Source organism: Lepidochelys olivacea (genome assembly GCF_965140295.1).
Source record: "Lepidochelys olivacea isolate rLepOli2 genome assembly, chromosome: 7".
Lineage (NCBI taxonomy): Eukaryota > Metazoa > Chordata > Testudines > Cheloniidae > Lepidochelys > Lepidochelys olivacea.
The window spans coordinates 72,088,367-72,100,329 of record NC_140417.1 but is presented as its reverse complement, the minus strand read 5'-3'; the positions used below and the strand labels follow the sequence as shown (position 1 = coordinate 72,100,329).

Genomic DNA, 11,963 nt, shown 5'->3' with positions numbered 1-11,963 from the left:
CTCTAAACCAGGTGCTTGGTCAGGCCCACAGCACCCCTAAAAACAAAGTTTCTATACTATATAACTAGCGGGAGGGAGGGTTCAGCTGAAATGGGGCAAGAAGGTCAAAAAACCCCAGGCAAAGGTTTACATTAATGCCGATGGGGAGCAAAGAGTCAATTAGTTCCCATTTCTCCCTGGCTGACTAGTGGGCAACAAAGTGCCCAAAGGGAGAAGGGTCTTAACTCTGCATACACTCACTCTTTTATTCTTAATCTGATCCAAGCAGATCTTCCACCCATTAAACCAGGTGGGTGACATTCTGTTAAGGTTATTTTACAGTGAGAATATTGTAATGGATTTGCTAGTGTGTGCCCCAATACCTTCCACTGAATGGAATCATCAAGTTTATCTGTGTGTCATGGGCCCCATATTGCTAACATATAATGGAGACTTTGATCATAGCTAAAATGGTGGGGGCTAGTCCTTTTTGAGTAGGAAGCTTTGATTTCTCTCCCCACTATCACAAGAAGATCCAGGTCTCTATCGTGTGCCACATAACAACAGCTCGGAAGTCCTAGGGGGCCATAAAGTTGTTAAAATATTCAGCACTGCCTGTTTATTCATTAAACTATACAATATAAATGCCATTTTTCCAAATAAAAAGTCTGGAAATCACTTGTGGTTTTCTTAAATGATTATTATGACTATTCCAACACAGTTAACAAGAGTCACTTGGGTGTTAACATTATATTTAAACTGCAGAGTATATTTAGCATTTATGGTGCTAAAAGGATTATATGAAAACAAATACTACATAAGTGGCCATAATCAGATCACTGCTTAGCAAGAAATGAGTGACAGAGAATGGGGTGCCAATCTGAGATTAAATTTCTAATTTTAGGGTGCTAACAAGAGAGTCACATTGCAGTCACAAGGTAACTACCTAGATTTCTCAGACAAGGTGTCTCATGTTGTCTCCGGCCCACTCAAAACTTTATGGTCAAATTGTAGATTATATATTACCTTCAAATAGAATTAATAAAATCAAACCAGAAACTTTGTGTTATGTCTCTGATGAAATAACCAGATTACATTTCAGGAAGTCAGTTCTTTCTGCTTAAAGGCTACCAAAAGTTGAAGTTTAACAAGCAGGCTGCGTGACCACTTTGGGTCTATTTTATGATTGCTAGTGGCAGTTCTTCACTAACTATAGCCCTGTTCCATAAGATATCAAACATGATTACAGCAAAAAGAAGGAAAGCTAGAGGTGCTGCTGGCTAACACAAACATTAGGTTGCCCTTTCCTTGGGTGCTGTGCCCGTCAGGGTAACCCTCTCCAAAAAGAACCTTCCAACTTATTTCCTTTTTACCAACTTAAAAAAACATTAAGCATATTAACGTCAAAGGCTCGCATGAGTCACAGTCTTCCCAGTCTCGCAGGAGGCAGGGTGACTTCTAAAATCAGGGACAGTCAGTTTCTAAACTGGTCAAATGCTCTTGCTGCATTACCAAGTTATTAGCTGCCTCAAATAAACAGGTCAATGTTATTGAATAGGGGTTGGCATATGAAACATAAGGGAATGTTCTGCAGCCTTTATTCCCCACTGCATTACATTTTTGTATGGTCATTTGCACCCGTGCCAAGGGGGCATAAAATGCACACATTTTGCCCAGGTGTAAATGACTACACAAGGTGCTATGCAGTGGAAAATCAAGCCGTGCAAGGATATTCTATTACTTAGAACAACAGGTATGTTTTTGGGAGCAAAAAGGGACAAAAAAGCAGAGAAGTACTGTGTATGCAACAGTGACCTTGCAAAGGGCCAGTACATGCCACTGGAGCACCAGGGTTCACTTACAAATACAGTCGCCGTACCCGTTATTGTAGCTTGCTGGAGTCTTACTTAATAGCAGGCCATGCTCTTGCATTTCTTGTGTATCCAAAACATTTATTGAGCTGGAAGAATGCAAAGACTGGGCCCAAATGCAAGATGGGCATTTGGAGAATACCTGAAATAAGCCTCTTTTTATTCCTGCTTGACTGTAGGCTTTTAATGAGACTTTAAAGTAACAATAAAACCCTCTTAATAGGATATGTGTACCCATGTCACAACCAATTTCATCCTAAAATGAATCTTTCAGTTCTGTCACTTGTCTCAGTCTACAGATATTTTTTCCAACAGGAAAAACAAAATGCATCATTTGAAACATATATGTGAGCACTTGCAGCAGAAAGTCACCTTCACATAGGATTATACGTTACCTATTTCCCAAGGGTGTAACAATGGAAAGTCGATGTAATCAACTCAGTTCTTGTATGGGGGACACTGGGCCCCTGCCGAAAAGCACCATATGGATATTGAATATTACTAGGTAACAGCATTTTAAATTGCTCCCAGCCCATTCCAAAAAATCTGTACTTTTGTTTACAACACTATTACCCACCCTTGCTCATGAAAACCTCTTTAGAAGCAACTGAAAAAAAGGGGGGGAAAGTAGGTACTTAGTAAATGTTAGAGTAAGACAGGCTGTATTATTGCTTGTAGTGCTGCTGTTGGTAAACTCTCAATTTCCTGACTGATTGTTTTACTTGTTGATTATTTTTGAGTTAGAAAATGTATACCCAATGCCTATTTATTAAAAAAAGTGTGGCTAAATATTTATTAATAGCTTGAGAGACAACAATAATTCTTTCTACTGTTGAGAAGTCAAAGGAAAAGGGAGACAACTCCCAACTCCTAAAGCTTTGATATTTCTAGATCTGGCTAAACCAGGAAGCAGAAATACTGGAAATCTTATGAGAAAAGTTGTTCTCATAAGATTTCCAGTTAAATTTTGCAGACTAAAATAGCAAAATTGCTTTGCATAAACATCCTAAGGTTTGGGTACTTATCTGAGGCAAATCCAAATTCCAGATCTACTGAAATTGAACCAGTGCTAGTCATATAGGTCTGTGCACTGACAGAGAAGAGCACTGGAGCTGGAAGTGTAATTTCCAGCTTGGTTAGACATACATGCACTAGCTTTGATCAAGCTAGCGTGCTAAAAATAGCAGTGTGGCCATGGCAGTATGGGCTAGCCACCGAGTACAATCCTGTCAGAGACCCTAGGTACATACTTCACTTCCAAAAGATTCTATAGAATTAAGGCTTCCAATTTAAATTGCTGACTAGCTTTTAATCTTGGAATCGAGAACCATGAATTTTTTCCCTTACAGTTTCAGGGCTAAAATCACTGCTGCTTAATGTGTTATATTTAGCTGTATCACTTCTATATGCCTTTGATTTTTGTGTATGTCATTTTTAGATCTGTAAGGACACTGCAATTTGCAAAGATGGGCAGACAGACTGAGAGGCAGAGTTACTGCTCACTGTTTAGAGGAGACACACACACACTATGCTCTCTCATAGAAACGTTATAAACATTCTCATTCTCAGTATATTGTTTCCCTTGAGTTATATAGATGCTATTCAGACAGAAAGGACAGCTTTGCTCTTTGAATATGTAAAAAAGTTACATCTCTATTAAACTTCTCTAATGTATATGCTAATTCTTCCAGTCTCTTTCTGGAAAGTTACAGTTCATTGTTGATCCTTATATTCCCCTGGGATTCAGACAATTTGTGGCTCAATTCTGTTTTCACGTTACACAACAAATCTGAATCTGTAGAAACAAAAATGTTTAATTTCTCCCCAAATCCAAAGGAACTCAGTGTGTTCAGACGATATAGACCTAGTTATAGAAATAAGTCCAGACAGGTATGATTCTTCCTGAGACCATACTGGAAAATATACATAACTTACTTGAATGTAAACAGTGTAAATCAGAGATGAGCAGGAAGAAGATTCAGATTACTGGCTGTAGAAACTTAGCATTGTCAACACTGGAGACACTTTGGCACCAATTTAATTTCACTTTTTCATAGGTGGTTTGTCTCTGCTTCCTCAGCAAAGGAGTTGTGGAAAAACATGTCACTCCTTTATTAAACTGTTAAAACTTCAGATGGCCTCTAAGCCCAAATTTCAGCTCCATTGTGTATTCAAACGTTTCCAGAGTTTTAGTGTGTTCAGAATGGGGTTTTGTTTACAAGATAGTCAGATTTGGATCAAGTACAAATTTTGTTTATCACAGATTCTATGGTCAAGAATTTTTTAAAAATTAGGAGCCTAAATTTTGATCTTCTAAGTAAATGGGTTTATCTTCAAAAGTGCCTAACACCTAGCAGCTCCCATTTAGGAGCCAAACTTTAGTCGCCTATTTTTTAAAATCTTGGTCCAGTTTGATACCAGCTGTCAGCAAAAGCTTAATCCACCAAACCTAGGGTTACTAACGGACACGCTGCTGTTGCATTTGCTGGCCAGTCTAGTAGGGGATTACATTATATCAAATGAGTGCCTCCAAAGACATAGCATAATGTCAGGGCTGGATACCTTTCTAGAAAGGTAAATCAGAGAGGGTAATGAAGCAGGAATTCATAGAAAAGCAATCATACTGTATTCAGCAATACATAGGGCCAAATTCTGATCTCACTTACACTGCTATAACCTAGGAGTAACTGCATTCATTTAGATACAATTACTTCCAGTTTACACCAGGTTAACTGAGGTCTGGCTCCCAGAATGCAACTTGTTCTTCCTATTGCTACTGTTCCACTGAACTGTGAAAAAAATGAAACGTGATGTCTAGAAGATAGTGAGACAGAACTTGGAGCAGGTGTTGTTAAAAGGTATTAGTGGCCATGGCTCCCAGACACAGACCAGACCCTGTGATCTGAGTAATCAGAATCTGAGAAAGTAGAAGAGGAAAACTTGAGCTAGGCACAAGACTTGAGTGCAATCTGTCCTCTCTGAATTTTTGGGCATGTAGTAGGTATCTTCTTTGTTTTTGAATTTTTAAACAAATTTCACCTTTCCTAGAAGGTGTCCTACCAACATCACTGGAAACGGAAAATTTGCATATATCCACAGCACGAATAAAGCATGGACAGCAATACTGCAGACTGTGAGCTTTTCTCATCAACGTGACTCAACCCTGAATGAGAGGGATCGCCTCTGAGGGTGAGTTCTTGGCATCCTGGTAGCGCTAAACACTGTCATTCTGATCTGGTTCCATTTACTGTCAATCTGCAATTATTTTACATGTGTGTAAATGACTATACAAGGTACAAGGGGGTGGAGAATAAGGCCCCACATTTCCAGTTCTATTATTAAGTATTACTGCCTAAGAAATCTTGAACAAAGTTCAGTGTAACTAAAAGTTAATCATTAGGGCCATGATCTAGCTGAGCAATTAAGCAGCATGCTTAACTCCTGTTGGCTTCGATCAAACTGCTCATGTACATGAAATTAAATAAATGATTAAATGCTTTGCTTGGATCAGGGCCTAGGTCTCTAAGAACTTAATCTCCAGTGCAACCCACCGGCTAGTGTATTTTATATGAAGGCAAATCCAGATCCCAGCCCAGTGCTAGGTGAGTCCTTGCTCTTCTGTTCTGCTACACCCACTATAATGTGATGTTGCCTTCTTAACAACCAAGTTCCGTATGTATATTGAGTAATTTAATATACTGCCCACTAGAGAAAGCAAGCAGCCATAATACGCTCTGTGGATATCTAAGGGGCTTAAACTATAGAAAAGATAAAGAAGGTGGTATTTGATATTAATCTTTGTGCATGCAGTTTTTTAATTCTATTTAAGTTTATACTAAACTTTCATCAGTTTTGGGACTTTCTTGCACATTTGTGCATTTAATTTCAGGTGTTCATGGACTTCTGGTTTTCCAATAAACTCTTGTGTGGAAATTCAGTCACGTGAGATAATACACAACATTTAGTATGTGTGTGCACATGCATGCTCACCATATTTTCTTTTTAATTAAAATGCACTTCATTCTGTTTGGAGAGGGAAATGCACATTTTCACAGCAAAACATACCTCATATTTACCAGACTATCCATATTGGCTTATGTAGAACACTGAATGTTTCGTATGCTATATATTCTCTCTAGCTGTGAATTTATATACTCTGGATATATGAATTCCAACATCCATTTTTGCATGATAATGTTTACTGTAGAATAGACTAAGGTGTGCATTTTCAGTCAACCATTTTCATAGATAACACAACATAATAGATTTAAGTGGGATACTATTGAAAATAAATATGAATTTGTACTAATACCAAGAATTTTAAAACTAAGGTTTATTTATAGTGGTTGAACCAAACTCATAATTAGATTAAGAGATTACTCATAGATTATAAAGACAAAGGAATCACAGTGATTTTCTAGTCTAATCTCCTGTATAACACAGGCCAATGAATTTCCTTGAATTCCTGTTTGAACTAGAGTATATCTGTTACAAAAACATTCAAGCTTGATTAAAAAATTTCCAGTGATGGTGAATTTCCTACAACCCTTGCAAAATTGTTCCAATGGTTAATTACCCTCACTGTTAAAAATTCCACAGAATGCCTTTTGAACTCAGGGACATTTTAGAAGGTAGCAAATGATCTAACCCGCGTTTGGAGAACAGAAGACAGCCTCATGTACTTACATGACTTCCTCCCATGTTTATGGAAACAAATTAACAGCATTTTCTTTTTAAGGAGAGAGGGTTTAGATTTGCTGGAAATAAATGTCAATATGCGAGGAGTCACATTACCTTCCTAGGATGTGTAATCAGTGAGAATGGGTTGGAGCTTCACCCCAGAAACTGAATGTTATAAAGGATTGGAAGGTTTCTACAAATCTGGAGGAGATACAGCAGTTTGTAGATCTCTGTGGATTCTATAGGCAATTTATAAAAAAATTCAGTGGCTAGTGCTATTATACCTGCTAACTAAGAGCAACTTTGTCTGGATGGTAAATCACCAAAGAGCATTTGAGTCACTGAAGAAAGCATCAGAGTCACTTCTAAGCCATGCTGTGCTTAAATTCCCATACGTATCCTGTCCATTCATGGTAGCCTGTGATGCATCAAAGGTGTCTGTTGGATTTGCACTTGAGCAAATAGATGAGTTCAGTAGGTGCCACTGCATGGCTTTTGGAGGTCACAAGTTAAATGAGAGGGAAACCAACTATTCAGTTACACAACTGGAGTGTCTGGCTATTGTGGAGGCCTTCAAGGCCTATCATCCCTATTTATTAGATATGGAATTCACAGTGTACACAGACTACAGTGCCCAGTGGTGGTTCCTTACAAAGCACAACTCAGAAAGACACCTGTGGAGATGGCTTCACAAACTGTCTAAATATACATTCCTGGTTCACCATAAACCTGGAAAGCAAAATCTGTTGGCTGATGCTTTCAGTGGGGGTAAGGGCTATGAGAATAGACTCAGCATGGTCTTGTGAAGATATCTGCAAGAACCGTCTAAGGACTCTAAGTTGTGTTTGGTGTGCCAACAGACCTACTGAAGGAGACCTAGACTGGGGAAGTTCAGTGAAGTTCAGGAATGTTTATCCACTGATCTGGTTATCAACTTGGTGATATATAACGGTAACAGGTCCATTGTCTTGCCAACAAGCTTACAGATAATGGTACTGGAATGACTTCCTGATAAGGAAGTGATAGGCCACCTGGAATGCAAAAATACACAGAACTATGTATCCAACAGATTTTTTTGGCTGGGCATGGCTGCTGTAGATGTTAAGGACTGGGTGCTTTCCTGTCTTGTCAAGAAAGGAAAATGCCAGCAAGAAGAGGCAGAACTCCGTCAGGGGAAATGCCACAACCTAGTAAACCGTGGGAGTTCATACAGACTGGCCCACTACCAGAAACACTAGGTGGAAATTGTATTTGCTGGCACTGTATGATCTCTTCTCTGAGTAGATGTTGTCATGCAACCACTGAAGGATGAAATTACTGAGATGGTTATGGATATATTGATGAAACATGTAATGCTGCAGTTTGGCCCACCAAAGTGAATCTGTAGTGATCAGAGGAAGGAATTTGAATCACAGTTGTTACATAAGGCTTGCCAACCACTGAGATAACCAATATGAGGACTACTCTGTGAGTAATGGGCAACTGGGGAGAATAATCCACACTACTGGTTCTATGTTTAGAGTCAGTGAAGATAAACAAGACTGGGATACGAAGTTGCCATTTGTCATCTTTGCATATAACATCAGCAGGCACTTCATTACCCATTACTCTTTATTGGATTATTTTTGGACTCTGCAAACCCATGCTTGCCTGTGACTTGCCAGTTCTTGCTGCCTGAACGTCAAGACCTAGAGTTGCCAACCCTCCAGGAATTAAAGATTAATCTTTAAAGATTGTCATGTGATAAAATCTTCAGGAATATGTCCAACCAAAATTGGCAACCCTATCAAGACCCCACGCACCTAAAAGATGGATGATTGAACAAAGTATTTCAACAGGTGCCATTCCAAGAAGGTGGAGGAACAGCTGAGCCAGACATGAGTGCCAGACACAAGATGCCAGGAAAAAGGAAAATAATGTGCCCATCCAGGAAAGAAGGTGTGGCCACACAACTGGAAATAAGGTGTGGCCACACAACTGGAAAAAGCATCCTGGAAAAAAATCCCAAACTTATCTGTTTTGGAGGGGACCTCACATAGTGAATAAGAAACTAAACAGCTTATCCTTGCTGATACAAAAAGCAAGAGCTTGCCCCTTTGTAATGCATTGAGAACTGGTGCACAGATTCATTGAAAGAAAGGAGAGGGCAAATACTGAGGATGCTCAACAACTATCCCAAAGGATGCAGAAGTGCAGCTGGAGGTACCCCAGCAGGTTCCTGTGGCTCATAACAGATCAGTTGTGTTGGAGGAATTGCTGGGATGTTCTCAGGGCCTCAACACAGTGCTGTCTTCAACAGAAAATCAGTCCACTACAGATAGAACTGATTTAGTGGACATGAACCCTGCACTCACTGATAATCTGGATCCAACTATGAGTGAGGTGTCCATGGCTGAATATAGGACTTGAGTGGGCAGATGCCCACGGAAACCTGTGTGGATGGCAGACTACCTTGATTCTTAGGTGCTCTTGTTCAACTTTTTATTTAATTGTGTGTGCATGTGTTGGGGGAGGTTGCGATATTTAGTGTGTAGACAGCACCTTCATCAGTAAATGCTATATCCTTATTTTAGTGTTAAATTGTCTTGTACATTATGCTGTTGATTTGAGCTGGGGCCTAGTGGGAAGTTTAGTTCTGCCTGTGTGTACTGGAGTGCGTACTTGCAGTGTCCCAGTAAATCTCTGATGCTATGAGCATTACAATATATACAGACTGTGATCATGTCACCCCTTAACTTTCTCATTGTTAAGATAAACAGATTGAGCTCTTTGAGTCTGTCACTATAAAGCACTATTAGGACTGATCTTTTTGGCCTTTTTCAGGTCCATATTTACTGAATCCATACCTACCTCTTTCTCCTTTTGGGTGGTGGCACAACCAGGTCACTTATATTTTGCACTGGAGGTGCAGTGTAGTATAATGGTGGACAAGAGAATACTACAAATTCTTTGCCTGACCCTTAATCCAGTTCCAAAATCAGTCTTCAGTGTTGTGAGAAAAAATCCTGTATTTCCTAGGAAAAATGCATAAAGACAAGAGCAATGAAGAGAAACCTTAGAAAATCTGAATCTCTTTTTATCACAGTGTAAGGTTTTTTGTAGTTGTAGGTGATGCTGGAAGACTATGTTAGCAAGAGCTTGATTTTCAGACTTCAGTTGGAGTTATGGGTGGTTGCACTTCTGAAAATCAGACTGCAAGATATTGAGTGTTAGAAGTTCGTCTGCTGGAAGAAAAGCTGAGGAAATTATGTTGTTTTTATTTAGGGATAAGGAGAAGAATTTCCCTCCTTTCTTTCTTTGGAAGTCTATTTTTCATCAATGCATCAGAGAATTATAACGGTAAATCCCACTGATACGAATGGGAATAATGAGCATAAATACCCTGAACATTAACAGGGGTATCTCTTATTGTTGGCAGAGTTAAAATACTGCATATTCTAAAACATTAATAGAATTATTGGGTGCTGAATCAAGCAATTTAACCTGGAGGAGTTGAACATTTTTCCTTATGTTAATTCAAGGACAATTGCCAAGCTGTACCCAGCTGAGGGCTGCAACAGGAAATTTACCCGTAGTCCAAGTACTACACCTAATTTGTAAAAATTTGTGACCCCAATTTGGCTCTCAGGCTTCACTTTGTAAGAATATTCTAAAACTTGTTTCCAGATAACTCCACTTAAATCCATATTGTGTCCTTCAGACTCTAGAGTGCATGGAAGCATGTTTTTGCACACTTGAGTACATGCTCTACATGAAGTATGAGTCCTAGTCTGAAATGATTTATCCGCAGAGTAAGAGACAGGTTTTATAATGGAAACATTGCGAGAACCATGACAGTCAACTCTGATGTAATGTTGTATTAGTGAAGGTATATTGTGCTAAGGGTAAATATGGGAATAGTGGTGCAGGCTAGCTTCTTGATACTACACACCTCCATACCTTTTCCTAAAAGGGGAAAAATGAAATACGCTTGTTAATGGATATCAGCAGTCCCTACGTTATACAATTAGAATGCTACTGGGAAAGGCTGTATCAATTGCAAGGGAACTTTATATTTCAGTGTCAAGTTGCCAGATGTTTTCTGTATGTTTGTCTTGCTTTTTTTCCTTTTTAAAAAATCAGCCAAAAAAGGAAGAGAGAATCCAATTTTCTACACCCTGGTAAATTCAAATCTCTCCAGCAGTCACAAGCTGGCTGATTTACTGCTTTCTTCACTAGCAAGTATCAGACAATGTGTGATGAACTGGATAAGTTAGTGAGGTCACTCTTCAGTCCAAACAACTAATTTAAATAAACTGTATCAGTTTAAGGTGTGCAAGATGAAAGAGACCAACAACAGGAAAAAAAGAAATGTTTGATAGAGAAAATCTACAATTTTTTATAGAATTTTCTTTGGCTTTTCCCTTCGAATATATAAATATTCAAATCTGCTGGGCAGTTTTTGATTTATAGTCTGCTTTCCTATTGTGACGGCTGTGCATGAGGTGAGAGCTTAGGGATAGAGCTTAGATCTGTGTAAAGTGAAATTTTCCCTAACATGAGTAACACTCTCCTATGTAAAATTTGTTCAGGTGTAATGGAAAATGTCTCGGTTTGAGGCTCCTGGACATAGTCTTGCTATTTGGCTAGGAGTTGAGAATCTTAAAACACAATAACCTCTGATTTTTCTTGACTCGTGCCTTTTTAGTCAGCATTAAAAAAATTATTGGTTTCCTCACTCACAAACACTATTAATAACTAACCCCTGTATGACTCGTGTATGTCTCCTCAGTTGCAATGGCACATTGAGGAGAGGAGTTCTTGGTTTTTCATTAGGTCAAACTGCCTTTGAAAAAAAGACATCCCTTTCTTTTGCCCATTCCTCGAAGAATGCACACTAAATTAACATTGACTTACCCAACTGTGGAATTTTGAGGAAGTTTAGATCTAGATCCAGAACTGGATCAGAATTTAGAAGAATGAACAGAATCCTAAATCAGAACAACCATGTGCTTTGCAAAGGTTCAGGTTCACATCTCACTCTTGGTCTGAATTTTAGGTCTTGGGCTCTTCTGTAAATGTGAAAGGTTTGAGTATCTTTATCCGTAGCTCTCTCTCTCCTTTTTATAAAATGGCCTCTGTATTTTCAGGTGCTAGCTTGGACCAAACTGGAAAGTGCTGAGACGTCATGAAAGAGACTTGTGTTTTTCACACTCTTTCTGGCCTGATGTGAAGCATGAAATAAAGAAGTTTCATGGATGAACCTGTCCTTGGGAGATTTCAAATCAAATTTTACAGACTCGTGCAGATAATTTGCACAAGCACTCAAAAGTTTGTATTTGTACCCAGCCCTTCACTTACCTAAACTAACTCCAAACCTTTTGAGATTCCACATTACCTCATGCTTTTTCAGATATGGTGTGTGACTCTTAGATTGTTAGCTGCTCAGAGCAG

General features: G+C 38.9%; 1 protein-coding gene across 1 annotated transcript in view; it reads left to right on the top strand.

Moving 5' to 3' along the window:
• Positions 1-5,379: 5,379 nt before the first annotated feature.
• LRIT1 (leucine rich repeat, Ig-like and transmembrane domains 1) overlaps positions 5,380-11,963 on the top strand; it is a gene marked incomplete at its 5' end in the record, with an annotated part of 62,943 nt that continues 56,359 nt past the window's right edge. Inside the window, one exon of the mRNA XM_084633954.1 lies at positions 5,380-5,452. The remainder of the gene's footprint in view (positions 5,453-11,963) is intronic.